Raw genomic sequence first — 18,720 nt, forward strand, 5'->3', positions numbered from 1 at the left:
ATAGTCTAGAAGAAGTATAGAGTAATAATGGCGTCTACCAGACGCTCACGAGTGTGGGAAATCTCACCGAGGCGTCTGTTTTTAAAGCGCCCGTTACGAAACCGGATGTCCGGTGCCTGGCACGCAAACCAGTACCGGCGCATGCGCAGTATGGGGGATGAACGTCCCCCGGTAGAAGGCAAGCTAACCTTGTTGTTATGACGCCCAGTGCAGGTTGAAGAAAACATAGCAACGGCATATAATAATCTATCGCTCCTGTAGGTAGGCATATAGTGTAGTATGTTGCAATATATCAGATAATGTTTAAAATTGACTAAGACACGGCACAGCAGTCTTAATGGTAGATGTGAGTGAGTTTGGGACATTTTGAAGTTAGTGTGTTATGTAAATAAATACGTCAGAGACCACAGACAAGAGATACAATTTATGTAATGAAACCAAAATCATCTGTATATGTCTATATTGTAATATATGTAAATTGAAAATATATATATTATTTTGTACTATGAAATGAAGAAGATATATATTTGTGGCATATATGTATTATGATACAAAAAAAGACAATATAGTTCAATGAAATGTGACAGTAAATTATGTCAGAAAATAAGTAAAACTAGACTAAAGAAAAAGTGAGTGAACCGGTTTTATGGTACCTGTATCTGGTCGTCAGCTCTTTCTAGCGTGCCTGAGAAAGAAATAAACATATGGTATTAATAACAAATTGCTGTGGTCGACAGAAGATAATAACATTGTCAGCATAATAAATCGAACTCTCTGTTTAAGCCTTTAGGTGTCAAGGTATCTAATGTATGAATCCAGTAAGACTCCCGTTGTTTTAATAAGTTTATGTGATTGCCACCCTTCCTAGGTCGTAAGACCTGTTCAATGATTTGAAAACTCAGCTGGGAAATGTTATGGTTGGAATTGATAGTGATCGGGGAGTGGTAACCACGTTTTCTTACACCTAATTGTGGATTTGTGGCTCGATATTCGATCTCTAATGTGTTGGGTTGTTTCGCCAACATCGGTCAAGCCACACGGGCATTTGATTAAGTAGACAACTAAATTCGAGTCACATGTGAAAAAGCCCTTAGCTGGGAAGGTTTTGTTGGTATGGGGGTGTTGGATCGTGTCCCCCTTAATAATATTGGAACAGTGCAGACAGGGAAATGTGCCATTACATTTTGTCTGTAGGATAGTTTGTCTCGGTACTTTAGAAAAGCTGCCAATGTCGGCTCTAATGACACGGTCACGAACATTAGGGGGCCTCTTTGAACACATCATCACTGGATTCCTGAACTCTTCGATCTCAGGGTAGGCGGTATGTAATACCGACCAATGTCTACGCAAGCTCTGTAATAATTTTGGTATTAAAGGATGGTATGTCAATATTAGTTGTAGCCTAGCTTGTTTTGGTCTTCTCACCATAGTCATGATTTGTCCCTGTAAATCTATCAAGTTCCTTCGATAGGAGTGGTCTGGGATAACCTCTCTGTTAAAATTTTCTAGACATATTCTGTAATCTAATTTTTTTAGTGTCCACGTCAGACACGATCCTAGACACTCGCATAAACTGAGAACGTGGAAGGGAACAGAGCGTGTTCCTAGGATGGTTACTGCTATAGCGCAGTAAGCTGTTTCTGTCTGTAGGTTTTGAATAGAGGTCTGAGCTAAGAGATCCCACCTCATCCAGTACAATGATAGTATCCAAAAACGAGATCTTTTCCTTACTAAAATTAAGGGTAAATTTTAATTCATCTCTCACTTGGTTGATGTACATGACAAAGTCATCAAGTGATCCCACAGGGCCATCCCAAATGCAGAATATGTCGTCTATGTATCTGAACCAGCACAGGGCATGCTGTATAAAGAGAGGATTGTTGTACACATATTCCTCTTAAAAAATGCCATATATGCATTTGCATAGGGTGGGGCTACGTTCGAACCCATGGCCGTTCCGCATGTTTGAACATAGAACACGTCTCCAAATAGGAAAAAAAATTTGTGCAGAATTAGTGTAAGTAGCTCAAGGCATAATGATATTGAATCGGGTGACATAGTAGTGGATTCAAGAAGACTAGTAACCGCTTGAATACCCTTCCGATGAGTAATAGAAGTGTATAGACTAGTAACGTCAAGGGTAGCTAAGATACAATTATGACTAATCTTTGGGAGATCACTAATTTTCTTAAGAAAGTGTCCTGTATCCAAGATGGAGGGTGTGGTCTTAATCAGAGGAGTAAGGATCTTTTCTAAAAAGATAGAAACAGGGGAAAGGATGGAATCCGTCGAGGCTACTATAGGCCTACCGGGTGGGTGTTGTAGAGATTTATGAATCTTGGGTAGAATATAAAATACTGGAGTTATTGGAAGGGGATTCTGTAGAAATTTAAAGGTTTTGTCATCGATTGTCCCACGGTCTTTATAGTCTTCCAAGATAGTGGCAATGTTGATGCGGATATTAGATGTAGGATCACCATCAATTCTATTGTATGTCTTAGTGTCTGATAACTGTCTCTCTATCTCTAAAATGAAATCTTTTTTTATCCCATACCACTATGGCTCCTCCCTTATCAGCAGGTTTGATTATATCCCTGTTACTCAAAGCTAATAGAGCTGCCGACTCTAGTTTTGTCAAGTTATTTTTATGTGGATAGAGGCCCATCCTATATCTAGTCAGGAGGGTTTGTGTATCCCTTTTAATTAGCTTGATTACCGCCTCTGTGGCGTGATATGATCTTGGGGGAGAATAATTACTGCGGTTAAATAGAACTAGTGGTTCGATTGATAGTGGTGTCTGGGCTACAGTAGAGATAGGTGGAGTAGTAACATCAGCCGAAACCCCGAAGTGGGTCTTAAAGAGGCTCTGTCACCAGATTTTGCAACCCCTATCTGCTATTGCAGCAGATCGGCGCTGCAATGTAGATTACAGTAACGTTTTTATTTTTTTTTAAACGAGCATTTTTGGCCAAGTTATGACCATTTTTGTATTTATGCAAATGAGGCTTGCAAAAGTTCAACTGGGCGTGTATTATGTGTGTTACATCTGGGCGTGTTTACTACTTTTACTAGCTGGGCGTTCTGACGAGAAGTATCATCCACTTCTCTCCACAACACCCAGCTTCTGGCAGTGCAGACACACAGCGTGTTTTCGAGAGATCACGCTGTGACGTCACTCACTTCCTGCCCCAGGTCCTGCATCGTGTCGGCCACATCGGCACCAGAGGCTACAGTTGATTCTGCAGCAGCATCAGAGTTTGCAGGTAAGTAGCTACATCGACTTACCTGCAAACGCCGATGCTGCTGCAGAATCAACTGTAGCCTCTGGTGCCGATGTGTCCTCGCTCGTCCGACGCGATGCAGGACCTGGGGCAGGAAGTGAGTGACGTCACAGCGTGATCTCTCGAGAACACGCTGTGTGTCTGCACTGCCAGAAGCTGGGCGTTCTGAAGAGAAGTGGATGATACTTCTATACACAACGCCCAGCTAGTAAAAGAAGTAAACACGCCCCGATGTAACACACATAATACACGCCCAGTTGGACTTTTACTGTAAACACGCCCAGTTGTACTTTTGCAAGCCTCATTTGCATAAATACAAAAATGGTCATAACTTGGCCAAAAATGCTCGATTTTAAAAAATAAAAACGTTACTGTAATCTACATTGCAGCGCCGATCTGCTGCAATAGCAGATAGGGGTTGCAAAATCTGGTGACAGAGCCTCTAAGTCTCAGAAATCTGTAAAATCTATTGAGTTCCTGCTCTAGGATGAAAGTATTGCAGGAGGTGGTTGGACAGAAGGACAAGCCTTTCTGTAGGACCGACAGTTCCGCTGGACTCAAAGTGTAGGAGGAAATGTTGATGACCAGGTCGTTGTTCTTACCTGGGATCGTGTCTGTATCCCTGGTTCCCGATTTCTCCCTTCTGCTCCTCGACCTTCTGGTGGGGCCCCTCTGCCCCTTCGATTTCCTAAAAAACGTAGTGGACGGTAAGTAGGTCTTTCCGCAGATGTATCGCTTCCAGATGTGGACTAAACGACATAATAAAAAGTCAACCGCACCACGGATTCCCAGACAGTCTCCCACACTGGTACTAGCGGGTCCTTAAGCTGCGTAACTTCTGCGATCTGACGAGAGCAGGCACATTCAGCTTAGAATGGCCATTGACATTGACCCCTTCCCGACATTTGTCGTAAATATACGTCATGGAAAGCCAGTGCTTCCCGCAAAATGTCGTATACTTACGACAAATGTTTGGCACCGGCTCAGAAGCTGAGTCGGTGCCATAATCGTCGGATCTCAGCTGTATCTGACAGCTGACATCCGGCTGTAATGGCGGGGACAGAAATTAGCTTCGATCCCCGCCATTAACCCCTAAAGTGCAGCGCTCAAATGCGATTGCTGCACGTAAGGTGTTTTCAGCTCATCGGAACCCCAGCAATGAAATTGCCGGGCTTCCGGTGGCTGCAATGGCAACTGGAGGCCTAATACTGGCCTCCCGGTCTGCCTAGCACCGAAGCCGGTCAAGATCCGCCCGGCGGCGGTTCCTGATCGGCTTCCAAAATGGCACCGGGTCAGGAGCTGATCCGGCGTCATCAGCGGTGGAAGTCAGCTGTACTGTACAGCTGACATCCACCTGTAACGGCACGAACCGGAGCTAGCTCCGATCCCTGCCATTAACCCCTTCGATGCAGCAATCGAAAGCGATTGTAGCGGTTACTAGCAGATCGCCAGCCCTGACAGGCAATCAGGACTGGCGACTGCTGTTATGGCAACAGGAGACACAATGGTCTTCTGCTCTGCCATTACGGAAGCCGATTTAGGCCCCACCGGGAGGCGAAGCCTAATCGGCTTGCTGTCAGTGAATGAATGACAGATCTAATACATTGCAATACATAGGTAGTGCAATGTATTAGAAAAAAAAAACAATCTGACCGTTGGACCTTCAAGTCCCCTAGTGGGACTTGTGAAAAGTGTAAAAAAAAAGTGCAAAAAATAAAAGTTTGAAAGCAATAAAAGTTTCAAGTAATCAAATAAAACACAATCCCCCTTTTACTCTTATCAAGTCCTTTATTATTGAAAAATAATAAACCATATGTATTTGGTATCGCCACGACCGTAGCGACCTGAGGTATCAAAATATTATATTTATTGCACGCGGTGAACAGCGTAAAAAAAAAAAACGTAAAAACTTTACCAGAGTTTCTGTTTTTTGGTCACTTTGCCCTACAAATATTAGAATAAAAATTGATCAAAAAGTCGCACGTATCCAAAAATGGTACCTATAAAAACTATAGCTCGTCCCGCAAAAAAACAAGCCCTCATACACCTCCGTCGACAAAAATTAAGTTATGGTTCTCACAACTTGGTGACAGAAAAAATACATTCTTTTTACAAAAGTAATTTTATTGTGCAAAAAGTTGTAAAACTTGGGTATCGCTGGAATCGTACTGACCCGCAGAATAAAGTTAACATGTAATTTATAACGCATGGTGAACGCTGTATAAAAAAAACAAAAAAAGCTGTGCCAGCTGTGCCAGAATTGCGTTTTAAAAGGTGATCAAAAAGTTGCATGTACCCCAAAATGGTACCAATAATAACTACAGCTTGTCCCGCAACAAACCAGCCCTCATACCGCTACGTCTATGAAAAATAATATTAGTTATGGCTCCAATAAGTCAGGAAATATAAAAATATGCAGTTGTGCCCGAGGGGAACATTTCTTCTGTTTCAAGAGGCGATTTATCAAGGACCTAAAATTAGGGAAACAGGAAGGGGAGGGCCCAAACATATCCGCTGGAAGCGACGGTGCCCGTATTATACCAGGACAACACTTTCCCAGCAAAATTCCCCAAACTACAAAGGTGCGGAGTGTGGACCAAAAGAGGGATAAGAAATGACACCATTTATCAGTGCGACACTGGCCTGTGCAGAAAGGATTGCTTCACAGCGTAACACACATCTATGGATTATTTTATTATTATTTTTTTTTTACCCCATTATTATACCACCTGACTATGCCCCTTATATACTCCGCCCCGCTTACATGTACCCCCACATTATAAATGGAAACACCAGCAATACTCAAACACATATAGTACCAAGCAAAATCCGCTCTCCAAAAGCCAAATGGTGCTCCCTCGGCTCTGAACCCTACAGCGTGCCCAAACAGCAGTTTCCTTCAACATATATGGCATCGTCATACCCGGGAAAACCGTTTTAACAATTTTTGGGGTGTGTCTCCAGCGTCATAAGCTTGGCATGACATATTTGCCACTGAATGGCATATCTAGGGAAAAATATAAATTTTTAATTTGCACCATCCGCAGTGCAATTATTTATGGAAAAGACCTGTGGGGTGAAAATGCTCACTACACCCCTTAATAAATGCCTTGAGGAGTGCAGTTTCCATAATGGGGTCACTTCTCAGGGGTTTCTTTTTATTATTTCACATCTGAGCCTTTGCAGTTTTGAACCAATACTTTGTAAATTGCCAAATTAGGCCTCCACTCCGCATGGTACTCTTCACTCCTGAGCCCTGTCATATGTCCAGGCAAAAGATTAGGGTCACATGTAGGGTGTTTCTAAAACCGGGAAATACCGCATAATAATTAGAGAGCGGTCTTGTTATGGTGGCGCAAGCCGGGCACCACATATTGGCATATCTATGGAAAAAAAATCCCATTTTCACTCTGCAACATCGAGTGCACACTAATTTCTACAAAACATCTGCAGGGTTAAAATGCTTACTACTCCCCTTGGTAAATGCATTGAGGGGTGTAGTTAACAAAATGGGGTCACTTCTGGCGGGTTTGCACTGGTTTGGGCCCACAGGCGCCCAGAAACCAATCCAGCAACATCTGCACTCCAAATGGCGGTCCTTCCCTTCTGAGCCCTGCCGTTTGCCCAAACAGCAGTTTATGACCACATATGGGGTATTGCCGTACTCGGGAGAAATTGCTTTACAAATGTTGGTTTCTTTTTTTCCTTTATTTGTTGAGAAAATGAAAAAATTTACGCTAAAGCTACGTCTTATAGAAGAAAAATAATTGTTTTTATTTTCACTGCCCAATTCTAATAAGATCTATGAAACATCTGTGGGGTCAAAACGCTCACTACACCCCTAGATGAATTCCTCAAGCGGTGTAGTTTCCTAAATGGAGTCACTTTTGGGCGTTTTCATTGTTTTGTCCCCTCAGGGGCTTTGCAAATGTGACATGGCCTCCGCAAACCATTCCTGCTAAATGTGAACTCCAAAAGCCAAATAGTGCTCTTTCCTTTCTCAGCCACGCCGTGTCTCCAAACAGTTTATTACCACATGTGGGGTATTGTTTTACTCGGGAGAAATTGCTATACAAATTTTGCAGTGCATTTTCTCCTTTAGTCCTTGTGGAAATGAGAAAAAAAATCGCTAAACCTACATTTTCTTTGAAAAAATGTAGATTTTAATTTTCACGGCCTACTTACAATAATTTCTGTAAAAAACCTGTGCGGTCAAAATGCTCACTACACCCCTAGAAAATTTCCTTGAGGTGTGTAGTTTCCCAGATGGGGTCACTTTTGGGGGATTTTTACTGTTTTGGCACCTCAAGAGCCCTTCAAACCTGACATGGTGCCTAAAATATATTCTAACAATAATAAGGCCCCAAAATCCACTAGGTACTCCTTTGCTTCTGTAGCCTGTGCTTCAGTCCATTAGAACGCTAGAGCCACATGTGGGATATTTCCTGAAACTGGGCAACAAATATTGAGTTGCATTTCTCTGGTCAAACCTTCTGTGTTATAAAAAAATTGTATTTCTGCAAAAAAATATGAAATTTGTAAATTTCACCTCTACTTTGCTTTAATACCTGTGAAATGTGTAAAGGGTTAAGAAATTTTCTAAATGCTGTTTTGAATACTGAGAGGGGTGAAGTTTTTAAAATGGGGTGACTTTTTGGGGTTTTCTAATCAATAAGACACTCAAAGCTACTTCACAACTGAACTGGCCCCTGAAAAAATAGCCAAAAAACAATGCCAATCTAAATTAGACACATGGGGGATGTTAATTAGCAAGAATTTTGTGTATTATAACTGCCTGTCTTACAAGCAGATACATTTAAATTGAGAAAAATGCTAATTTTTGGTGTTTTTCACAATTAAATACTGAACATATTGAGAAAATTTTGCCAGTAACTTAAAGTGCAATGTGTCACGAGAAAACAATCTCAGAATCGATTGGATAGATGAAAGCATTCCGTAGTTATTACCACATAAAGTGAAACATGTCAGATTTGAAAAATAAGGCTCTGTCAGGAAGGTCAAAAGTGGCTAAAGAGGGAAGGGGTTAAATGCTTTAATCCATAGTCCTTTTTAATCGATTGTGAAACAAAATCTAAACATAATAAAGTCAACCGCACCACGGACTCCCAGTCCCACACTGGTACTAGCGAGGCTTTAAGCTGTGTAACTTCTGCAATCTGACGAGAGAAGGCACATTCAGCTTAGAATGGCCGTTGACTTTAAATGCTTTAATCCATGGTCCTTTTTAATCGATTGTGAAACAAAATCGAAACGACATAATAGAAAGTCAACCACACCACGGATTCCCAGACAGTCTCCCACACTGGTACTAGCGAGGACATAAGCTGTGTATCTTCTGCGATCTGACGAGAGCAGGCACATTCAGCTTAGAAGGGCCATTGACCTCAAATGCTTTAATCCATAGTCCTTTTGAAACAATAGTGAAACAAAAGCTAAACAACATAATAAAAAGTCAACCGTACCACGGATTCCCAGACCGTCCCCCACACTAGTACTAGCGATGCCTTAAGCTGCGTAACTTCTGCGCTCTGACGAGAGCAGGCACATTCAGCTTAGAATGGCCATTGACATTAAATGCTTTAATCCATAGTCCTTTTTTATCGATTGTGAAACAAAATCAATAAAAAGTCAACCGCACCATGGATCCCCAGACAGTCTCCCACTCTGGTACTAGCGTGGCCTTAAGCTGGGTAACTTCTGCGAGATGACAAAAGCAGGAACATTCAGCTTAGAATGGCCATTGACATTAAATGCTTTAATCCATAGTCCTTTTTATCGATTGTGAAACAAAATCTAAACAACATAATAAAAAGGCAACCGGGCTACAAATTCCCAGACAGTCTCCCACACTGGTACTAGCGAGGCCTTAAACTATGTAACTTCTGCGATCTGACGGGAGCATGCACATACAGCTAAGAATGGCCATTGACATTAAATGCTTTAATCCATAGTCCTTTTTAATCGATTGTGAAACAAAATCTAAACGACATAATAAAAAGTCAACCGCACCACGGATTCCCAGACAGTCTCCCACACTGATACTAGCGAGGCCTTAAGTTGTGTAACTTCTGCGATCTGACGAGAGCAGGCACATTCAACTTAGAATGGCAATTGACTTTAAATGTTTGTTTTTTTTTTTTTTTCATAATCTAAATTTTTATTAGGAATTTTAACAAATACAAAAGCAAACAAGCCAAAGAAAACATTTCAATATACATACATGTTATTATTTGCATTGTCTGTAGTTCTCCTAGGTAAGACATTAGCATGTTTCAACATATTACACACACACCTTATCTGCAAAATTCACGTTTTAAAACTATAGACATTATCTCTCCTTAATAAGGTCTCATCATAAAAGTAAATCCAAGGCTTTGTGTAAAGTGTGTGATATCATTCCAAGTCCCACGAAAGGAGGGAGGAAGAAGAGAAGGGAAAGAGAGAAGTGGGGAAAGATCAAGGAAAGAGATAGAAGCCCAGAGCAAGAAGACCTGGGCCACCAAGAGACACCCTGTGTCCCACCTACCCAGTGGGGACAAAGAGAGGATGGACTGGGAAGGAAAGAAGGGATTCCCCTCTCCCAGATGGAAGCCACTGAATTAACAGACTGCTCCTGACCGACCCCTCTATGGGGGGGGGGGGGGTTCCGCCTAGTCATTTAGCAAAGTGTGGACCAGATTTGCAGGACGACCATGCATTCCACAGAGAAAGAACCCTACCAAAGCGATCACTGTCCTCTGCAACCAGAGATTCCATTCGACATAAAGAATCCATCTCTGCCCCCCATTCGTCAACTGAAGGCGGCACAGTAGACTTCCAATGTCTAGGAATAACTGTTCGTGCCGCAGTCAAGAAATGCCATAGTAGCCCCTTCCTAATACTCGGCAAAGGGCCCGGAATTAGGGATAGCAAAGCCATCTGAGGAGTGGGCACCAGCTGCGTACCTTCCACTTCTGTGTAGATTTCAAAAATCGCTTTCCAGAAGGTCTGCAATACTGGACATGACCACCAAATGTGCAACATTGTTCCGGTCTCAGTCCCACATCGCCAACACAAATCTGACACCTCAGGGTACATTCTGCTCAGAATCTGTGGGCAACGGTACCATCTAGTCAGTATCTTGAAGTACTTTTCCTGTGCATGACATGCCACCGGCATTTTGTGAGACAGAAAAAATATTCGATCCCAATCAGCCAGTGACAGGGTTTTTCCTAGTTCTCGCTCCCATGCGCTGACGTATGCAGGAGGCTGATCATCACTGGCCTCTAGAAGTAAGGTATACAGGTTAGATATCACCCGGGCCGGAGGCTTGGTTTGAAGCAACAACGACTCAAATGCAGTGCTAGTGACGATATGCATCCAGCCCGGTAGGGCCGAACGTAAAAAGGTGAACAATTGGGTATGTTCCATCCATGAAAGCATCCTCCCCGGGCAAGTCCCACGCAACTCTGACAAAGGAGGGAGCCTCCCCCCATCCGACATTACCAGACATAATCTCGTGTCTTCAGAAGAGGACCAAATCAGAAACTGTTTCGTATTGACCGCTGGTAAAAATTCCGGGTTATCAAACAGCGGGCTAAGGAGCCCGGGTCTATGTGAAAGGCCCTTTCTAACCATCAGTCTGTCCCACAAAGTGAGACAGTGCTGGGTTAGCAATGGCAGGGTCGCAAGCGCCGGCCTATAATCAGGAAGAATCCATGGCAACGATCTAAGTGAGAGCGTGACTATGGACTGCTCAATCTCTACCCACTGTTTCTTGGATCCATTATGAAACAAGTCCACCACCCTTGCGAGTACTGTGGCCTGATGATAAGTGGGAAAATCCGGGAGTCCAGCTCCCCCCTTCAGTTTTGGACGGGACAATGACTTCAGATTAAGGCGCGGCCTCAAAGTGCCCCACACAAAGTTCCGAAAGGCTTTCTCCAATGCCTTAAAAAATGTTCCAGGTATTAATACTGGAAGAGCCTGAAACAGATATAAAAACCGAGGGAGGATGTCCATTTTGATAGCGTTTATGCGGCCAAACCATGAGAGTTGCGCTCGATCGTATGAATGTAGGTTTTTGAGAGTGGTTTGCAGTAAAGGCTGATAATTGAGAGTGTAAAGATCTACTAGGTCCCTAGGAATCTGGACTCCCAAATATTTGATTGACCTCGCCTGCCATTTAAAATTAAAGGATGACTTTAAGAGCTCCAGTGTCTCAGAAGATAAGGAAATGTTGAGTGCTTCAGTTTTCGTATAGTTTACCTTAAAGTTGCTAACCTGGCCAAATACTTCGAATTCTCTAATGAGCACTGGTAAGGAAATCACAGGGGTTGTCACAAAGAGCAGGAGATCTTCGGCATTTAAGGCCAATTTATGACAATCTCCGCCTATTCCTATCCCTGCTATATCTGGGGAATTTCGGATAGCCACAGCTAAGTGCTCCATCGTGATGACATAAAGTAATGGTGACAGGGGGCATCCCTGTCTAGTGCCGTTGGCAATCGAGAATGTTGTTGAAAGTACCCCATTTGCCCTAACTCGTGCCGTAGGTGTCTGGTATAGGGACAATATCTTATCCAGCATAATGGGGCCAAGCCCAACCTGGGTTAGTGCCAATTTCAGGAACCCCCAATGTACCCGATCAAAGGCTTTTTCCGCATCAATCGATATTAAACAGGTGGGTAGAGACTTTTTCAGGACATAGCATATTAAGAGTGGTTTTATTGGTATTATCCCTCGCCTCTCTGTGTCGAACAAATCCCACCTGATCTCCGTGGATACAACGTGGTAGGAGTGGGGCTAGTCTATTTGCAATGGCCTTAGAATAATGTTTTACATCCACATTTATCAGCGAGATTGGACGGTAATTAGAACAGGCAGAGGGATCTTTCCCTGGTTTGGGAATCACAGTAATGGTGGCCGCTAACGTTTGCGGAGTGAATGGCATGGAGGTTGTAACTGCGTTGTATACCTTAGTCATTTAGGGAAGAAGTTTTGTTACAAAGGTATTTGTAAAGGATCTGCCAGGCACAGCTTTGGGGTTAACGCCCATAGATAAACAGTCTGCACCTGCTTCTATGTCTGTGAGACTGACTCCATCTTCTACCACTCAGGGTGGCAGGCTTAGGAGTGGGAGAACCTATCACAGCCTGGCAAAACGGAGCTAGCTTCCGCCCTCTGTCTATATATACCTGCCTTTCCTGTTCCTCCTTTGCTTGTGATTCGTCTCGTTTTGGTTTCCTGGCCCTGCTGCAGCTTCTTGTACCATTGTCCTTGCTTCATATTGACCCCGGCTTGCTGACTACTCTCCTGCTCTGCGTTTGGTACCTCGTACACTCCTGGTTTGGCTCGGCTTGTTTACTACTCTTCTGCTCTGCGTTTGGCACCTCGTACTCTCCTGGTTTGACTCGGCTTGTTCACTTCTCTTGTTGCTCACGGTTTTGCCGTGGGCAACTGCCCCTTTCTCCCCCTAGCTCTGTGTACCCTTGTCTGTCTGTCTGTCGTGCACTTATTGAGCGTAGGGACCGTCGCCCAGTTGTACCCCGTCGCCTAGGGGGGGTCATTGCAAGTAGGCCGGGACTGAGTGGTGGGTAGATTAGGGCTCACTTGTCTGTCTCCCCACCACCGTCATTACATAATCACAAGCCTATACCTAGTCTACCCTGGTCCCTGACACCACTATGGACCCCCTTGAGACCCTGGCTCAGCAAATGCAGGGTTTCTCCCTACAGGTCCAGGCCCTGGCTCAGAGGGTCAACCAGCCTGATGCTACCATGGTAGTGCCCCTCACCTCACCTCTTGAACCCCACCTCAAGTTGCCCGACCGGTTCTCAGGGGACCGGAAGACTTTTCTCTCCTTTCGGGAGAGTTGTAGGCTCTTTTTTCGTTTAAAGCCCCACTCCTCAGGTTCTGAGAGCCAGCGGGTGGGTATAATTATGTCCCGGCTCCAGGAAGGGCCCCAAGAATGGGCCTTCTCCTTGGCTCCTGACGCCCCTGAACTTTCCTCCGTTGATCTTTTCTTTTCTGCTCTCGGACTCATCTATGACGTGACTGACAAGACTGATTTTGCCGAGAGTCAGCTGGTGACCTTACGTCAGGGTAAGAGACCTGTTGAGGAGTATTGCTCTGACTTTAGGAAGTGGTGCGTAGCTTCTCGGTGGAATGACCCTGCCTTAAGGTGCCAGTTTAGGTTGGGTCTGTCGAACGCCCTGAATGATCTGCTAGTTAGTTATCCCTCTTCTGACTCCCTAGACCAGGTTATGGCTTTAGCGGTACGACTTGACCGACGTCTCAGGGAACGACGACTTGAACGTCTTGATGTTTTGTCCTCTGACTCCCCCATGATGCCTCCCGAGGTTCCGTTGCTTCGTTCCTCCCCGGAAGACTCGGAGTTACCTATACAACTCGGGGCCTCCGTGTCCCCCCAACAACGTAGAGATTTCCGCAGGAAGAATGGTCTCTGCTTCTACTGTGGAGATGACAAGCATCAAGTGAACAACTGTCCTAAGCGTAAGAATGCAGCCGGAGAACTTCCGCGCCTAAGTGATCATCGGGTCACTTGGGCGCACAGGTATTTCCCGTAAATATGAAACGTAATAAAATCTTGCTTCCCTTTCAGGTCTCTTTTGGTGGTAGATCTGCTACCGGCAGTGCCTTCGTGGATTCAGGGTCTTCTGCTAATATCATGTCTGTGGAATTTGCTATGTCTCTAGCTATGCCTTTGATTGATTTGCCTAAACCTGTCCCGGTAGTGGGTATCGACTCCACTCCTCTTGCTAATGGTTATTTTACACAGCATACCCCTGTTTTTGAACTCCTTGTTGGCTCCATGCATTTGGAGTAGTGCTCTGTACTGTTAATGCAGGGATTATCGTCCGATTTGGATTTAGGCCTTCCCTGGTTGCAGTTGCATAATGCCACGCTTGACTGGAATTCTGGGGACCTTACCAAGTGGGGTAATGAATGCTTGACGTCATGTTTTTCTGTTAATTCTATTTCTCCCCCTGAGGTGGTGAACACGCTACCTGAGTTTGTTCAGGACTTTGCCGATGTTTTCTCTAAGGAGGCCTCCGAAGTGTTACCTCCTCATAGAGAATATGATTGCGCAATCAATTTGGTACCAGGAGCTAAGCTCCCTAAGGGTAGGATATTTAATCTCTCTTGTCCCGAACGTGAAGCCATGAGAGAGTATATCCAGGAATGCCTGGCCAAGGGTTACATTCGCCCCTCTACTTCTCCGGTAGGTGCTGGCTTCTTCTTCGTAGGGAAGAAGGATGGTGGTCTTAGGCCATGCATTGACTACCGAAGCTTGAATTCGGTCACTGTAAGGAACCAGTATCCCCTTTCTCTGATTCCTGATCTCTTTAATCAGGTTCAGGGGGCCCAATGGTTCTCTAAGTTTGATCTATGGGGGACGTATAACCTTATCTGCATCAAAGAGGGGGATGAGTGGAAGACTGCGTTTAACACGCCCGAAGGTCATTTCGAATACCTCGTCATGCCCTTTGGGTTGTGTAATGCTCCCGCGGTCTTCCAGAATTTCATAAATGAGATTTTAAGAGACAACCTGGGGTTATTTCTTGTAGTGTACCTTGATGACATACTTGTGTTTTCCAAGAACTGGTCCTCCCACATTGAGCATGTCAGGAAGGTGCTCCAGGTCCTTCGAGAAAACAAACTGTTTGCTAAGACCGAAAAATGTGTGTTTGGGGTGCAGGCGATACCATTTTTGGGCCAAATCCTCACTCCTCATGAATTCCGCATAGACCCCGCCAAGGTCCAGGCTGTGGCGGAATGGGTCCAACCTGCCTCCCTGAAGGCGTTACAGTGCTTCCTGGTTTTCGCTAATTATTACAGGAGGTTTATTGCTAACTTCTCGGTCATCGCTATGCCTCTTACGGATCTCACACGCAAAGGTGCTGTTCTCCTACACTGGCGTCCTGAGGCTGTCCAGGCTTTTAAGGTCCTTAAGAAGTGCTTTATCTCGGCCCCGGTGCTGGTTCAGCCCAACCAAATGGAGCCATTTATCGTGGAGGTTGACGCGTCCGAGGTGGGAGTGGGGGCTGTCTTGTCCCAGGGTACCAGGTCCCTCACCCATCTCCGTCCCTGTGCCTACTTCTCCAGGAAGTTTTCACCCACTGAGAGTAACTATGATATTGGCAACCGTGAACTCTTAGCCATTAAATGGGCATTTGAAGAGTGGCGCCACTTCCTGGAGGTGGCTAGGCACCAGGTAACGGTCCTTACCGACTACAAGAATCTGGTTTTCCTAGAATCTGCCCGGAGGCTAAACCCGAGACCAGCTCGTTGGGCGTTATTTTTTACCAGATTCAACTTTGTGGTTACCTATAGGGCTGGGTCTAAAAATGTTAAGGCTGATGCACTGTCACGTAGCTTTATGGCCAGCCCTCCTTCGGAGGAAGATCCTGCTTGTATTTTGCCTCCAGGTATAATCATTTCCGCTATTGATTCTGATTTAGTCTCTGAAATTGCGGCTGATCAAGGTTCAGCTCCCGGGAACCTTCCTGAGGATAAGCTGTTTGTTCCCCTGCAATACCGGCTAAGGGTACTTAGGGAAAATCATGACTCTGCACTATCTGGTCATCCAGGCATCCTGGGTACCAAACACCTCATTGCCAGAAACTATTGGTGGCCTGGGTTGCCTAAAGACGTTAAGGCCTACGTTGCCGCTTGTGAAGTTTGTGCTAGGTCCAAGACTCCCAGGTCCCGACCAGCGGGCTTACTATGTTCTTTGCCCATTCCCCAGAGACCTTGGACCCATATCTCCATGGATTTTATCACCGATTTGCCTCCATCTCAAGGCAAGTCGGTGGTGTGGGTTGTAGTAGACCGCTTCAGTAAGATGTGCCACTTTGTGCCCTTCAAAAAACTACCCAATGCTAAGACGTTAGCTACCTTGTTTGTCAAACACATCCTGCGTCTCCATGGGGTCCCTGTCAATATTGTTTCTGATAGAGGGGTACAATTTGTTTGATTGTTTTGGAGAGCCTTCTGTAAAAAGTTCTGTCCTTCTCCTCTGCCTTCCATCCTGAAACTAATGGCCAAACTGAGAGGACTAATCAGTCTCTAGAACAATATTTAAGGTGTTTTATCTCTGACTGTCAATATGATTGGGTCTCATTCATTCCCCTCGCCGAATTTTCCCTTAATAACCGGGTCAGTAACTCGTCAGGGGTCTCCCCCTTTTTCTGTAATTTTGGGTTTAATCCACGGTTCTCTTCCGTTTCACCTGGTAGTTCCAATAATCCCGAGGTAGAGGTCGTTCATCGAGAACTATGCACATTCTGGACTCAGGTTCAGAAAAACCTAGAGGCGTCCCAGAGCATACGAAAAACCCAGGCAGATAGAAAACGTTCTGCTAACCCCTTGTTTATGGTCGAGTACACGACGTGTTCCATGCCTCCCTCAAACGCTGCTCCCCGTCCTTGGCTCCCTCGAGGAAACCTACGGTCCCTGTTCTCACCCCTGAGGGGGCAGAATTCGAGGTGGCCAAGATTGTGGACAGCAGGATGGTCTAAGGCTCCCTCCAGTACCTGGTCCATTGGAGAGGATACGGGCCTGAGGAGAGGACTTGGGTACCCGCTCGGGATGTTTACGCTGGGATATTGGTCAGGAGGTTTTACCTTCGTTTCCCCAGTAAACCAGGTCCACTTAGAAAGGGTCCGGTGGCCCCTCATAAAAGGGGGGGTACTGTAAAGGATCTGCCAGGCACAGCTTCGGGGTTAACGCCCATAGATAATCAGTCTGCACCTGCTTCTATGTCTGTGAGACTGACTCCATCTTCCACCACTCAGGGTGGCAGGCTTAGGAGTGGGAGAACCTATCACAGCCTGGCCAGACGGAGCTAGCTCCTGCCCTCTGTCTATTTATGCCTGCCTTTCCTGTTCCTCCTTTGCTTGTGATTCTTCTCGTTTGGTTTCCTGGCCCTGCTGCAGCTTCTTGTACCATTGTCCTTGCTTCATATTGACCCCGGCTTGCTGACATTCTCTCCTGCTCTGCGTTTGGTACCTCGTACTCTCCTGGTTTGACTCGGCTTGTTCACTTCTCTTTTTGCTCACGGTTTTGCCGTGGGCAACTGCCCCTTTCTCCCCCTAGCTCTGTGTACCCTTGTCTGTTTGTCTGTCGTGCACTTATTGAGCGTAGGGACCGTCGCCCAGTTGTGCTCCGTCGCCTAGTGCGGGTCATTGCAAGTAGGCAGGGACTGAGTGGTGGGTAGATTAGGGCTCACTTGTCTGTCTCCCCACCCCCATCATTAGTCTTGTAGAAGGACGCCGGGAATCCATCCGGACCCGGACTTTTACCCGACGGAGCTGACTTTATGATTGCCTGTATTTCCGATTCCGAGAAGGCCTCCCCTAGCGAGGCCGTCTTGGTCTCCTCTATAGTCGGCAACGTCGTCTGTCCAACATAGGAATCAATCCTCCGTTGGAGGGCACTTGGAGACATATCTGCCAAAGGCCCCTTGAGGTTGTATAGGGCCTGATAGTAGTCCCTAAATGTATTAACAATGTCTCCTGGCTTATGTTTGACCTCACCCTGTGTCATTTTTATCGCCGGTATAAAGGATTGAGGAGCCCGTGGGTGTAATGATCTAGCTAATGCCCTACCGCATTTATTGGAATGTTCGTAAGCGAAATGCCTCATCCGGTCTCGAAAAGACGCATGCGCCTGGTCTAATAAATCTCTCAGCGAATTTCGAGCTTCTAGTAGCTCCACTAAAGTCTGGGGGTGTTGGGACTGTTTGTGAATGGTCTCTAGAGTCCGTATCTGGGACAAGAGCCTTTCAATTTTGAAAGCCCGTTCCCTTTTTAGTCTCGAGCCTTGCTGTATAAATATACCTCTTAATACACTTTTCAACGCCTCCCACTGATCCGGCAGAGGAGTGGAGTCCACCTCATGATGATCCAGAAACTCTGAGATGGATCTATTAATAGCCTTTTGGCATACCGCATCCCTCAAAAGATGCGGGTTCAACCGCCAATGCCATTCCCGCTGTTTAGTGTCTGGGAGGGTAAGAGACAAGTAAACAGGTGCATGATCCGCCCAGATCATAGTTCCAATCTGAGACTTCGGGGACCAGGAAAAGTAAATGATGACTGATAAGAAACAAATCTATCCTGCTGTACATGTCATGCACCGGAGAGTAAAAGGTGTAGTCCCGTGTTTGGGGGTTGAGAATCCGCCAAATGTCTACCATTTGCACGGCGAACAGCTTAGACTTAAGGGAAGCCAATTGAGAAGCGGAAATGGAGGATCTGCCCGAGGAGGAGCCTGCAACCCTGTCCATTGTGAAGTTAAAATCTCCTGCAGTTACCAAGAGACGTTCTGGAAATTTGGAGAGTTCCGTTAAATAACTCCTGCTTATGCGCACCTGGTCATGATTAGGGAGATACAAGTTCGCTACAGTGAACAG

General features: G+C 45.3%; 3 pseudogenes; all 3 read right to left on the bottom strand.

Moving 5' to 3' along the window:
- Positions 1-4,048: 4,048 nt before the first annotated feature.
- Positions 4,049-4,167, bottom strand: LOC142738188 (5S ribosomal RNA; annotated as a pseudogene).
- A 4,585-nt stretch (positions 4,168-8,752) lies between these two features.
- On the bottom strand, positions 8,753-8,871 carry LOC142703533 (5S ribosomal RNA; annotated as a pseudogene).
- Positions 8,872-9,299: 428 nt separating this feature from the next.
- Positions 9,300-9,418, bottom strand: LOC142735547 (5S ribosomal RNA; annotated as a pseudogene).
- Positions 9,419-18,720: the final 9,302 nt, after the last annotated feature.

This window comes from Rhinoderma darwinii, chromosome 1, assembly GCF_050947455.1.
Source record: "Rhinoderma darwinii isolate aRhiDar2 chromosome 1, aRhiDar2.hap1, whole genome shotgun sequence".
Lineage (NCBI taxonomy): Eukaryota > Metazoa > Chordata > Amphibia > Anura > Rhinodermatidae > Rhinoderma > Rhinoderma darwinii.